General features: G+C 38.7%; 1 protein-coding gene across 1 annotated transcript in view; it reads right to left on the reverse strand.

Annotated features, from left to right (window-relative positions):
• The window catches only part of Ntng1 (netrin G1), a 334,636-nt gene that overhangs the window by 291,404 nt on the left and 29,392 nt on the right, over positions 1-13,840 (reverse strand).

Raw genomic sequence — 13,840 nt, forward strand, 5'->3', positions numbered from 1 at the left:
TTGTTGTTGTTGGAAACACCCTCTTTCAATGCCCCCAAATATGACCAGAAACCAATACCCACTTTTTCATATGTTGATAAGAAGCCCCTCAAATGAGATAGAGTTAATACTCTTGCAAATTCAATTGATTTCTATGCCACTATTTAAAATGAGATCACTAGGAAGGACGATTTTAAATTTAAATGAAGGCTGCCTTGGGTGGAATAACTTCCACTTGATCCTCACGTTGTAATCAATAGGGAACTCTGGCTGAATCTGATTTTTTTGCGGTTTTTCAGCAACGTCAGGAATGTGAATGCAAAAATCTGCTCTGTTATGTGGATTTGTGAACTGTCTGGAGGGTTCTCGGTCCATTAACCAAAGGATAGATTACCCAGAGACACAAATGTAATGTTTTTGTCTCCCACTGAGACAGTCTTACTCCAATATTATTCATGTGATTTCAGGAAAAGTGGTTTCTGTTTTCTTTAGGCTCACACCTGAACATTTATAAACAGCAAGGCATTCTCTTGGTGTTAATTTAAAATTCTCCAGCAAAATTAATTGCACATGCATTTTAAAAACCCTGGATTCCAGAGCTAGCAATGAGGACATTTTAGAATTTATTCATTCAAGCTCCCAAGTGAATGAGCATCATACAACATGTTACTTATGCATAGTGTGAAGGGCTGCAGTACCTGTGGCCAAGGAACAAACCTGTAAATAAAAAGAAAGACACGATACACCCTGTCCATGACTGGGAATAAGACATCTAAATATTAGCCTTGGACCTATCATCCTGATGCTATAGCCGGCTAATATTTGCCTGACTTTCATAACCAGTCTAATAGAGACAAACCTACTTATGATGCTTCAGTTTCTTATTTATGCACTGTGCATGTGTGTGTTCATATGTGTCTAGGTATATATGTGTATGTATGTACCATGGGTTTGCAAATGCGTTTGTGTATTTGTAGAGGCAAAAGAACAATATTGGGTTTGATCCTCAGGAATTCGGTCCAGCTCCTTAGAGACAGAACCTCTCATTGGCCCGTAGCTAACCAATTACATAAGACTGGCTGGTCAGTGAGCTCCAGGGATCCTCCCCAGCACTGAAATTATAAGTGCATGCCACCACATCTGGCATTTTTGTAGGGGTCCTGGGAATTGAACTCAGGTCTTCATGCTTTAAGCCAAGCACTTTATTAATTCACCAGTCTCTCCATCCCCTGAAAGATTTTTTGATTTATATTTTAGTGGTACTGGGAATTGAACTCATGGCTCTGCACATGCTAGGCAGACACTCTATCACTGAGCTACATTCTTGTGTTGGTTAATTTCAATTTCCAGCAAGAATGGATTAAGAAATGCCAGAGGGTATTAGTGCAGCATACCTTTAGGTGTGTCTATGAGTTAAACCTAGAGAGGTTTAACTGAGAAAGAAAGTCATCCTGAATGTGGGTGTTACCATCCCATGGGCAGGAGTCCCAGACTGAACAAGGAAAGTAAAGAGAGAAAGTGAGCTGAGCATTGAGATTTCTTTTCCTTGATTTTTGCTTGGTAAAGCAAGCCTCTCCTACCTCCCTGCCCTCACCACTGTGATGGACTGTCTACCTCTCAACTGTGAGCCAGAATTGCTTTTGTCAAGTATTTGACTACCGAGACGAGAAAAGTAACTAACACAGCCACCAAGCTCCTGAAGTTCATTCAGATCTATTGCTAGACTCACACCAATCAGAACTACAGGTCTGTGGAAAAAGAAAATGAACCTATACTTTCATATGTTAGAATTATCAAATAAGATATTGTCAAGAATGCTAAGTAGCAAATGCTTTTAAAAAAATGCTTCTACCATTCCCTATTATGCACAGAGGTAAACAATCAGAGCACTTATAAATCAGCCCTTTGTCTGGACATGCAATAAAAATCTAATATTCTCAAGGAAATTTCTTCTCCTAGCCAGAGCTATAATCACGCATTTTAAGCATAATATGAAATATTAATGGCTTTTCTTTTCCTTGCTCTCTTTTCATTCTTTTCTGCTCCAATCCTGTCCATCTTTTCTCTTTAAAGGGTAAAACAAAGTCATTCTGCCCTTGCTTCTGAATCAAGTGTCCTTGCCAACACCTGAGGCAGTGAAAAAAAGATGAAGAAGTGACAGTATCTGGTCTCGCTGACTCTCACTACATTGCTGGAGATATTTAGTAACTCAGACACAGTGTTAACTCTTCCTTGTCCCTGGGCAGCCCTGGTGATAGCTATGCTCTGGTTTCTCTCATCAGTGTATATGGTTTGTTTAGAGTTAAAATTATAAGGACCAGTGGAGTAAGGGAAGTAGCCCTCCCTTCTTGGAAACCAGTTAGTGATGGTGAGCTGCATTCATTCATTCATTTGTTCAGAGATATGTTAATATTTGATTCAGGAATCCTGTAATCTTGTTCAGTTGATTCTAACTTAAAAGTAGCTGGAGGTAAGGGTGTAAAAATTCAAAGAAGGCTTAAATTTTCCTCCAATCCTCATTCTCCCAATATTTATTGAATGCCTCCTGCATGCCACATACTATGCTGGCTGTTAGGATGTAAAACAACATTCACCTTAATCTAGTGAAAAGTACAGGCAATAAATAAGTACTGCTTTTTCCCCCTCAGAAGATAATGATACAAACTGAAAAAACAAAGTGGAGGAAAGAAACAGATGTTGCAACAGGATAACACAAGAGACAAGCTTCTCTTTTTTTCCTTTATTTTATAATTTAATTTAATTTTACGTATCAGCCACGGATTCCCTTGTTCTCCCCGACCCCCACCTTCCCCCCAGCCCACCCCCCATTCCCATCTCCTAATCGACTGTCTCACTTATTCAGAGGGCCTGATCCAGTTGGGGGCTCCTCAGCTATTGGTTCATAGTTCATGTGTTTCCATTCATTTGGCTATTTGTCCCTGTGCTTTATCCAACCTTGGAGATAAGCTTCTCTTAAAGGGCTGCTGACTACAGTGGTTTAGAGGGCAGTCTCCAGAGTAAGACAGTCTAGGGTGTAAATTCTGAACTCTATGGCACATGATATATGGTACTTAGTCTATGTGCTAGTGATTTGCCTCTGAGAACATGGTTTAACATCCTTAAACCTCTCCAAATAGAATGTCTAACTCCAGGATCTCGAATTTATTTTGAACTAATTCAAAAGAATCATTATTACTTTTAAATATAGAAGTAACATTTAAAATGAAACCTCGAGTATACCAAGTCTAGTATTCATGGAGAAGCAAGAAAAGAGTTTTCTAGGCAAAAGACAATGTCTTTGAGTAACAAACATACTTGGGTCAAGAACTATTAGGAGGTCTGATTGGCCAAAGAAGTCAAGCATAAGGAAGGGAAGGCTTTCTTAAAATAAGATAAAAGGAAAGAGCTATGGAGAGATCATGCGGTTGACACTAAGGGCACTGGACTATATCTGGATTTCATTCTATAAGCAACTGGAAGTCCCCGGAGACATTCAACCAGAGGAATGATAGTAACTGATTCAATTCATGGTGTTAACAGCTCTCTCCTTTCAGTGTGGTGGTGAATGGTCAGAATAGTCAAATAAAAGGGGTGGGAAAGATGGAGAGACTGCTCAGTAGTTAAGAACACTGACTACTCTTGCAGAAGACCTATATTCAATTGCCAGCTCCTCTATGGTGACTCAAAACTGTGGGTTACTCTAGTTCCAGGACTCTGACACCCTCTGTAGCCTCCATGGTTACCAGAAATGCATATAAGGCATTGACATCATGCAGGCAAAACACTCGTCTACGTTAAAAAAAAAATAACGATTTTAAAACTCAAAAGCAGACGTAGAAAGATCAAGCGCAATCGTTCTCATGAAAGATGGTGTTATTTTGCATGCCTAAGGTGACAAGGAAAACAAATGAACAGATTTCATATATATTTTCAAAGTAAAGTCAAATGATTTTGATCATGAACTAGATAAAGATATGGTTAACTGCCTTCTTCAAAGATGACCATAATACTTCATGTTCCCTAAATAGGATGCTGGAAATCTCCCATCTCTGAGTTCAGTCAGATTCTCCTCCCTCTAACAGTTGGTGTCATTGAGACTGCACCAGCCTTACACAAACTATGCTATGCAAATCTTCAAGGTTCTGGTTATGGGCATCTGACCTTGGACAGACAAGAAAAATGTTCCACAGGAAAAAAAAAAATCCCTAAATCTCACAATGAAACCTTATTTAAAAATAAGCTTTCTGCAGATGTGAATAGTTAATAATAATGCACTGGATTAGGACACATGGTAATTATAATCTGTCTGTCTGATTACAAGAAGAGGAAAGGACATGAAGACACAGATACACCCAGAGGGAGGAAGCTCATGTGATAAGGCTGACATTGAAGGCACGAAGCTGCAAATCAAAGAATTTTGAAGATTACCAGGAAACCAGCGGATGCTAGGAACTTCAAGAAAGGATTCGCCTATGAAGCCTTTAGAAGGATTACAGTTTTGAACTTGACATTGCCATATAGAGGCAAAATATTTAAGAGCCTCACTGGTGTCATTGATATGAAAAATTGAACATAAGCTGGTAGAGATATTTTCAATTGTGTGTTGGGGCAGGGGTGCTAAATGAATGTGCGTACTAGTGTCCATGGATGTCAAAAGGGTCCATCCTATTTGGATGTTAGGAGAGCCAAATTAGTATCTTAGCAAGAGCAGTATATGCTCTTAATAGCTGAGCCATCTCTCTAGACACAAGCTAGTGAAGTTTGTGTAAGTACAGTACTCAAAAGGGCCAACCTGTTTCCTTTAACACTTATACATCACAGAAAGACAGACAGAAAAAACAGAATTGTTCATTTTTTAGTCAAAATGTAAAGGACCATTGAAAATCTTTGATGGATTTGGAAAAACAAAACGAAGAATAAAAGTAAATTCAATGTTCATTACATGTTCTGTGCCCTGAAACAGAAGAGTCTCAAGAGAGATGCAAAATTCTAATGTGAGACTTGTTAGGAAACTGTCTCGATGCCAGGACGAAAACAGGAGGGTAACTGTAAAACCCACCACTAAAGCACCAAAAAGATTTAAGGTGGTACCTCGTAAACCCTTCAGACATACACAGAGCCATCAGGATTTAAGAGTCTGCCTTTTAAATCAATAAGCAACTAAGCTTCTTAAGGGTTGATGCCCACAGCAACACACAGGAAGCCTATGATAGAAAAAAGGACTCACTAAAAATATCTATGGGGTGTCTTTTGTCTAATAGAGTAGACTTATAAATAGATACATATGAAGTCCCAAGCTTTCTAAAGGAATTTCGTGAACTTGGGCAGAAAGGAACAGGTAAATCACACAACGAAGAGAGCAGGGTCTCTGATTACATGAACTACTTTGGACATGAAGCAGAATAAAAAACTTACCCAACTGCAAACCTGAACCACTTGTGGAAAAGGAGCCAGGGAGTACAAAGACTGGGAAAAGCAGAGTCCACTGGTCTGGAAAATCATCCTCTAGGGAGTAGTTCTGAGCATTTAATGAAGAATGGCCAACAACTGGATTTCAAAAGTGTGGTTTGACCATGACTATTGTGTCTTTAATGTCTTCCACTTTTTAATGAGAATGTGGTTACTCTGGACAGCACTCCATTGCATGCTAGGTGAACGGGAGACAGGTAATTAGAATATTTTGGTCACAACTCTTGAAAAATTAAGAAGAATCATGCTGAAGGTCTGGAGACAAGAGTGTAAAAGGAGGAGAGTAGATATCCTAGTTATCTTTGGCCAAATTAACCGTGAAATGTACATAAGAATTTCAAAAGCAATCTCCTCAATTCATTCAGGATCCTAACGTCACACAGCATGTCTTCCACCAATGACATTTTTATGAAGCATGACCCTAGAAGCCACTGTGGCCTTCACAAAAGCAGATTGTTGGTCTTCAAATGACATAACATATAATACCAGCACAATTCAGCATAGGCTAACCAAGTATTTTAATGCTCATATTTGTTACTTTGAAAGAACCCTGACCTCATAAAAGTAAGTTAAAGACAACTTTATTCATTGAAAATGTATGAGTGTTTAAAGTTAAAAAAAAAAAAAGATATATTACCCTTCAGACACATTACCCTTTCAGGAAAAAAAAAAAAAAAAAAACAGAATTTGAATTTGATCTGATCACTTGCCAACAGTGAAATCTTGGTAGAGATTCCAGTTGCAGTCCAATGCAAATGAGGACTATTTCAAAATGGTGTTCCTATGGGAATGCCAAGAGACCTTAAACACCTCAGTGTGCCAGATACAGCCAGGAAAAGAGGTAGTCATTTTGTAAAACTGTTAGTTATGGGAACCAGCACGAACAAGCAGCACTTGGGTGAAAAATGACCGTGCAATAAATTTCTACTACGACTCCCTCTACCTCTGAATTAAAGGCTTGGGGAAGCCAGACAAAGCAGAGGGAAAGATCCAGCTCACCCCTCAGTAACCTGTGCCGATGAAAGCAGTGTGCTGGTTGCAGGAAATCTCTCCTAAAAACAAGCCGTTTCAGCATGCCAGAAAGTGTGACTCTGGGTTAAATGCCATCTCTGTGTCATTGGAATCCTTTCAGTTTGGAATGTTGTGGCTTCAATAGAATACCATTACATATTTAAGAAGCAACTGGGCAGCACCCAGAAAGGAGCAGTCTCTGCCTCCTCTGCCCCATCTCTCCTGAAAAGGATAAAGAAGGGCACCATCAATGCTGCAACCTGCTTCGTTTTGTGAACAAGCCAATGGTTCCAACCGAAAGTGTAATTATGGATCAGAGTCTTCTGTGTAGCTTCTCAAAAACCCAGCCACCTGCTAGAAGACATTTAATAAATCCCTATGGGCCAGGAAATGCTAAGTACTCAGATGTTGATAGGACCATGGGAAATTGAAACTATAAAGCATAAAATAAATCAAGCTTTCAATTATTGTTTCATCCTCAGCACTAGAACTCTAGGGGGCAGTACAGAGTCCCACATACAATAGAACACCAATGATTGTATTTTTATAGGCTACAGGTTATGAGGCTACAGGTTACAAGAAATAACCTTAATCTGCAAAGCAATTAATAAAATAAGATACAGAGCAATCTTTCAACACTTGGATATGGTCATCAGCAAGGGTTTATTACTGGTAGTACCTTCTAAACTGTGGCAAAATTCTGCTGCTAGGAATCTCGCTCAAATGAGATTTAGGGACTCATAAATGCTGTACTTGGGACTATACTTGTTTTTCCCACTTCCTCCCCCTTCCAGTTCCTAATGTTAGATACATATCATAAATGTCTCATTTTGCATTTCAATAAAATATATTTATACATTCAGATCTATCATCAAATGTTAAAGCTTCAAATATCTTAAACACAAAGAAGGAAATGCACATTGGTTTAGGAGTTTAAATGTTTAAAGTTATAGATTTTTTTTTGTTTGCTTGTTTGTATTTAGAGAAACTGCAAATGTACTGGACAAAATCTAAGACAACAGTCATGGCTAAGTCCCTTAATAATTATTACTAACATGAAACACTGGGGAGACGTGGAGAATTCTCTGGCACTTTTTCACCTAAAGAGGAAAACCAGAATGAGATGCAAATCAGTACTCTTATCTAATGAATAATGTAAATGAATGTTCTGCATATAGCAAGTCAGTCTGCAGGAATTCTTTCTGCCTCACCTCACATTTCTTGGGGGTTTAAGCACTGTGTGTCATAAGAAATTAGAGGAAGGGATTGCCAAGTAATGGCAGAATCCTTGAGCCCAAAGTTAGTGTAGACAGTAAAGACATTAGGGTGCACAGAGTGCAAGGCAAGGAGGAAGCTGACATTTAAAACAAAAATATTGCTATTTTTCCTTTGCTTAGTTAATGGAGTTATACAGCACTGTGACCTGTAATTATTTGTGCATCTATTAAAGGGATTAAGCAATACCTTTTTGCAAGGACTAAGACTAACTATGAAAACTCATCTTTCTCCCAACCCCTAATGCATGGAAAAATGTTACTAAAAGTATTTTGCTTTCTCTTTCACATATCCTAACACTTAAGACTTTTTTCAGTTAGCATGACAGAATCCATTTAAAACTGTAGTTTGTGCAGCTTTCTAGCTCTATGAGAGGTACTCAATTCTTCAGACAATAGCTGCAAACAAGTCCTCATTTATGCAACACATAATCAATTGATATTAACCATGGTGTGCTCAGAGTTACCCTTCAGTCATATTTTTTATTTAGAATTCATTGCCATTGTGTCTAGTATTGTTAAAAAAAACAACTTTAAATACTCGATTATTTTTCTTGTGTTTAAAAACTGCACATGCCTTGGTTTTTGTTGTTGTTTTTAGTCATTGTCGATGTTAAATGCTTTTATCTTCTATGCCCAATGGAACGAGTATCCAACTAACCTTACAACAGTGTGGCAGAATCTATTTTTCATCAGATATTTAGCAGATTTGTTACTGCTCTTGATGCCATGAAAAACTACCTAACAAAACCACCTGAAGGAGGAAACTTGGCGCTCATCGTGATGGGGATGGCATGGCAGCCAAAGGCTGAGGTGACGGTCACATTGCCTCTTCAGTCAGAAAGCAGGGAAAAATGAATACTAATACTCTGCTCACTTTCTCCTATTTATCCAGGCCAGGACCCAAAGCCATGGGATTGTAACACCCACATCTAGGGTGGGTTTTCCTGTATCAATGAGCCTAATCTCTAACGTTCCTCACAGAGATGCCCAGTGGTTTGTTACCATAGTGAGGCTTTTGACATAGCTAAGCATCAGCTATCTCCCTGGATTGTTGTCTTGAAGCTATCTACAGCCATCTTTAGAGAGATCTCTGAATACAGGGTGGATGAAATTGAGCTGTAAAGGTTAAATTATTTGATGGAGGGTCTTTGAAATATGTTTGAAATTTAATGCCATAAAAAATGATGATACTGACCACACAATATCCAAATGAGAATAACAGACAACATAGACTTATTACTATACTAAATGATTACTGGATCAGTTATGCAGTTTAACTTTTGTGTTTTTTTTTTCCCTAAGTTTTCATTTTAGAGACAACAAATCTTGCTAAAATTTATGTTAAATACCCATACATAGGCTCTTATTTTTAAAAAGTAATGCTGAAAGTAAAGCTAATGCCTTTAGCATAAGGGGTTGGTGACATTTATTTGAAAACCCAGAGCACATTCTTATTCCCTTCTCAAGACCAGGCTCTGCAGCACCTTTTATACTATAAAATTATCAGTAAATCATAAGATCAGTGGAGTAAGACTTGATCAGAATTTAAAATCTGAAATGGGAATATATAGATATAGTTATACATAAAATCCTTGGGTAAGGTGTTTTGTGAGCTGGGCTCCAGTTAAATACATATTTCTGTTTATACATGCTTATTCAGTCTTCAAAATACCTTTAATTTTCAATTAAAAAGGCTTAGCAATCTGAGCTCTAGGGTCCTTCATCAGCTCTAGGATCCTTATTTAACATTCATAATGACATTGGAAAGGAGCATAGAGAAGCTAGACCAACTTGATTATTATGTTTGCTAAATATAGGGTTGTCTGGGACTTATTTTCCAATAGGAAACAGAAGCTTTGTAAAATTTACAGCCTTACAGAAATGCGAATACATTTTCATTTCCTAATGGGCTCTAGAAAGAGAGGCATAGATTTTATTACAGTTCCTAGGTTATTGCCACAGGTGAGTATCAATCCACAATTGCGTCTTCAAACAGGAAAACATAAAGCACTCTCCATCACATAGCTGGTCCTTGGCAAAGGTAAGACTCTCATGAATACAACAGAGTTTCAAAGTTCAGCCTTTGCATTCTTGCAGGTCAGACAGCCATCACCTGACATGTTACTCTCTGTAGCAAAGCTAGACTGTTCCCTCACAGTATTTTTCCTCAGTAACTCCTGGGGGCTGGAGAGATGCATCACTAGTTGAGAATGTTTATTGCTCTTGTAGAGGAGCAGAGTTTGGATCTCAACTTGGATCTACCCACATGGCAGCTCACAACCAACTTTAACTCCAGTCCTGGGTCATCAGTGCCCCCTTCAGGTTTCCACTAGTTCCTGTATATATGTAGTACCTATAAATACACTCAGGCACACACACACACACACACACATACACATAAAATAAAATAACGACTACTTTAAAAATATTTTATTTTCTTTCACTTACTTTCCCCCTTTTTTGTTCTTTCTGGCTGAGGACTAAACTCAGGGCCTTGTGTATGCTAAGCATGGTCTTTACCAGTGATCTACAGACTGAGTCCAAAAGGCAGGATTTATTTAAAGCAATGCTAAGAATTGAACCCACTAATTGAGCATACACTAAACAAACACAATACTATCATACCACATCCCTATTCTAGTCAGAAACTCTTATGATGAGAACCAAGATAAACAAACAGAAATGTTCATTTTGAGGGAAACAGAGACAACTCAAAAACAGAAAACAACTTTTGAACAATCCAACTCCTCAGGCTGGGAATGTGGCTCAGTGGCTAAGTGGAGGCTTTGAATATATAATCCCTGGGTCCAATCCCCAATATAAAGATTTATCATTCACCTGATGTGTGTAAAGCTCTGAACTCAGTCATAAGCACAGAAGAAAATAAGGCAATTATTCTACTCCGGGAAGTTTGAGATCATAATATCCTTAAAACATAGGCAAAATATTTTGAGTAAAAATAATTTTTTTATTAAAATTTTACAATTCTATTCAAGTGTATATGCCTGGAAAAATATCATACAATGAAACAATTAAGTACATTATTAAAAATAAAGCACTGAGCAGTGGTGGCGCACACCTTTATCCCAGCACTTAGGAGGCAGAGGCAGGTGGATCTCTTTGAGTTCAAAGCCAGCCTGGTCTACAGAGTGAGTTCCAGGCCAGCCTGGTCTACAGAGCAAGTTCCAGGACAGGCTGCACAACTACACAAGAGAAACCTTGTCTTGAAGAAATAAATAAAGCATAGAGCAGACATGTTTTTTCTTTTAGGAAGAATGAAAAACAGGATGAAGTTATTAAAAAGATAATAAGGAAAAATCTTTCCTATGAGAAACATTTGGGAATATACAGAATATTGAATGGATTAAAAAAAAACTGTTAGCATACCATCATAGATGTTCAAAAAGCCAAGAGTAAGGACAAAGTCCTTAAGTCTATATAGAATGTGATGTGCTGCCTTGTTGATTCTAGTTTTCAACATTCCTCCCCACGAGGCTGGTCTCTTGAGGCCCTGCTTGGGTTTTTTTTTGGGGGGGCGGGGCAGGGTGTAGAGGATAGAATCTTAGAACTTGAAAAAGAGGGCAGTAAGGACTATTTCCTACTCCATTTGTGTTAAGCTAGAACATGTGACTGGTATACTCAATGTCCAAGCAGCTTTAGATGCCATTGTACACTAGTCCCCCATATGCCTTTCTCTTTTTAAGACTTAAACATCCCCAGGACAAGCTACCCCTTTAGTCTAGACAAAGACTTCAAAAGACACAACTTGACCAAGTGATGGTCAACCCACAGCTAATAATACATTGCAAGCTGCTAAGATTAAGGGGTTGTATGTCATCACGACCTGACTTAGTAAAACCTAATAAAAAAAGAATAAAAATTATTACCTAGAAAAGAAAAAAAAGGCATAAATTTTCCTCAGCAGTATCAAGTCTAATTATGCCTTTGGAAATGTGAACAGAAACACTTTTCGTAAAACTTAGAATTCTAGGACAAACTGCCAATCACAGTGGGGGTGTAATAGAGAGGGCTTTCATTATACAAGGACCTATGAGAAGTTCATTTCCATTATATTTTGCTAGTTACTTGGACCTATGCCTTAGGAAAATGAAGATAAAACTAAAATTACAAAGATATAGAATCCAGGGAACTGTGGGTCCTATCCAGAACAATGAAGAGAAGTTCTATGTTGGGGGAGAGTTGGAATCTTAGGAAAGAGATTGACAGGATACATGTGAGTCTATAAAGAAGAAACATCGTCAAGTAGGGCAAGACAGGGTGCACAGAAGCTCACAGGAAGCTGCATACTGTGAATCAGTGGAAAGTACCATGTGATGTTTCACAGCCAATGACAAGTGTGGAAGACAGAAGGCTTTCTCTGACACTGACCTTGATGGCACTCCCTCAGCTCCTAATGGCCTTGGACCTGGAAATAGAATTGCAGTTCTCTTCTAGACCTGGCCATGAAAAATGCCTTCATAGTTAGAATAATGAAGATTTAGTGTAACATGTTTTAACTAACAATAGAGCTCATGGAACTTGGTTGTATTTGTCAGGCAGAATGAAAATCTCAATACACTACAAATAAAAAAAAAAAACACGATTGAGAGGAATCAGATATAGAGGAAAGGATAAGAGGGAAAGTTTTCAACTTTCTAGGGAGGAAGACTTAACGATTATCTCCTGAATCTCTAGTAGCACACTCCAGGTGTGTAAAATTGTCATCTGGAAAGTCAATTGATCAGTAATGACTTATTTTTTAAATATTCCCCCAGGGGACTAAAGATCACCTAAACATCAAAAACTGGAGAGGCAGAAAGGCAAATTACACAATTGTGTTACAATATCTCTCAAACAGAACAAGAATCAATACTGTCTAGATGTCACCTAGTGTTGGTAGGTCAGATAAATAAGTATAAACATTCCTGTGTTTTGGTAGATCAAAGAAACATAGTAGATTTATGGAGAAACTGCTAGAGGTAAGTTAAAAGCATTCTGTTAGAGGAGAGTAGAGAAGTGCAGCAGACACCTTGTTTTCAAAGTTCTTCTGCATGGCTTTGTTAGCTTGTGCATGTTAGTACTTGCTGAAAAAAAAAAAAACACAGAAAAGACAAAGTGAAGCCAATAGGGGGCCTGGAATGTTAAGGGGAATAGTCACTGAGCATCTGTGGATATAGCGGTGGCAAAGGGAGTTCACTGAACTGATGTCTTCAAATCATCTACACAGACCCTGTGAAGAAGAGGGGAGGTTGGTGAACAATGCCGAGGAAGCTGACTGAGGCAATTTTTCTGAACAGGAGATATTGGCAGTATCTACAGATATTGTTACTTTGTCAAAACTGGATACCCAGGCGACCGGCTTCTCACTGGGAGAGGCTAAGGCCACTGTTCCACAGCCTGTGATGTACACGACAGCTCCCTACAAGGATTCTTCAACTTGGACCAGCCATTGTGCCAAGGTTCAGAATCCTTGCCTTATACTGTTGATGAGAGATCAAAGGAAACAAACCCGCAGCTGTGGGAAAGGACTGAATGAAAGATTAGAGGGAGTGAATGAAAGATTAGAGGGAGTGAATGAAATAGCAAAAGATGATTGGGAAGAAATTCAAGGAGCAAAAAAGATATGGTTGTAGCTCGAGTTTTTCTGCCTTGCCCACAGTCAGGACAAATCTCTATCACCCGCCAGTCCCACAGCCGCTCAGACCCAACCAAGTAAACACAGAGACTTATATTGCATACAAACTGTATGGCCGTGGCAGGCTTCTTGCTAACTGTTCTTATAGCTTAAATTAATCCATTTCCATAAATCTATACCTTGCCACGTGGCTGGTGGCTTACTGGCGTCTTCACATGCTGCTGGTCATGGCGGCGGCTGGCTGTATCTCTCTCCTCAGCCTTCTGCTTCCCAGAACTCTCCTCTCTCCTTTTCCCACCTACTTCCTGCCTGGCCACTGGCCAACCAGTGTTTTATTTATTGACCAATCAGAGCAATTTGACATACAGACCATCCCACAGCATATGGTAAATAAAACTAAAAAAAAAAAAAAAGCAAACACCTTTGAAACTATGGTTTATGAAGAATTGTATTCTGTTTACCTAGACCA

This window comes from Peromyscus leucopus, chromosome 6 (assembly GCF_004664715.2).
Source record: "Peromyscus leucopus breed LL Stock chromosome 6, UCI_PerLeu_2.1, whole genome shotgun sequence".
Taxonomy (NCBI): domain Eukaryota; kingdom Metazoa; phylum Chordata; class Mammalia; order Rodentia; family Cricetidae; genus Peromyscus; species Peromyscus leucopus.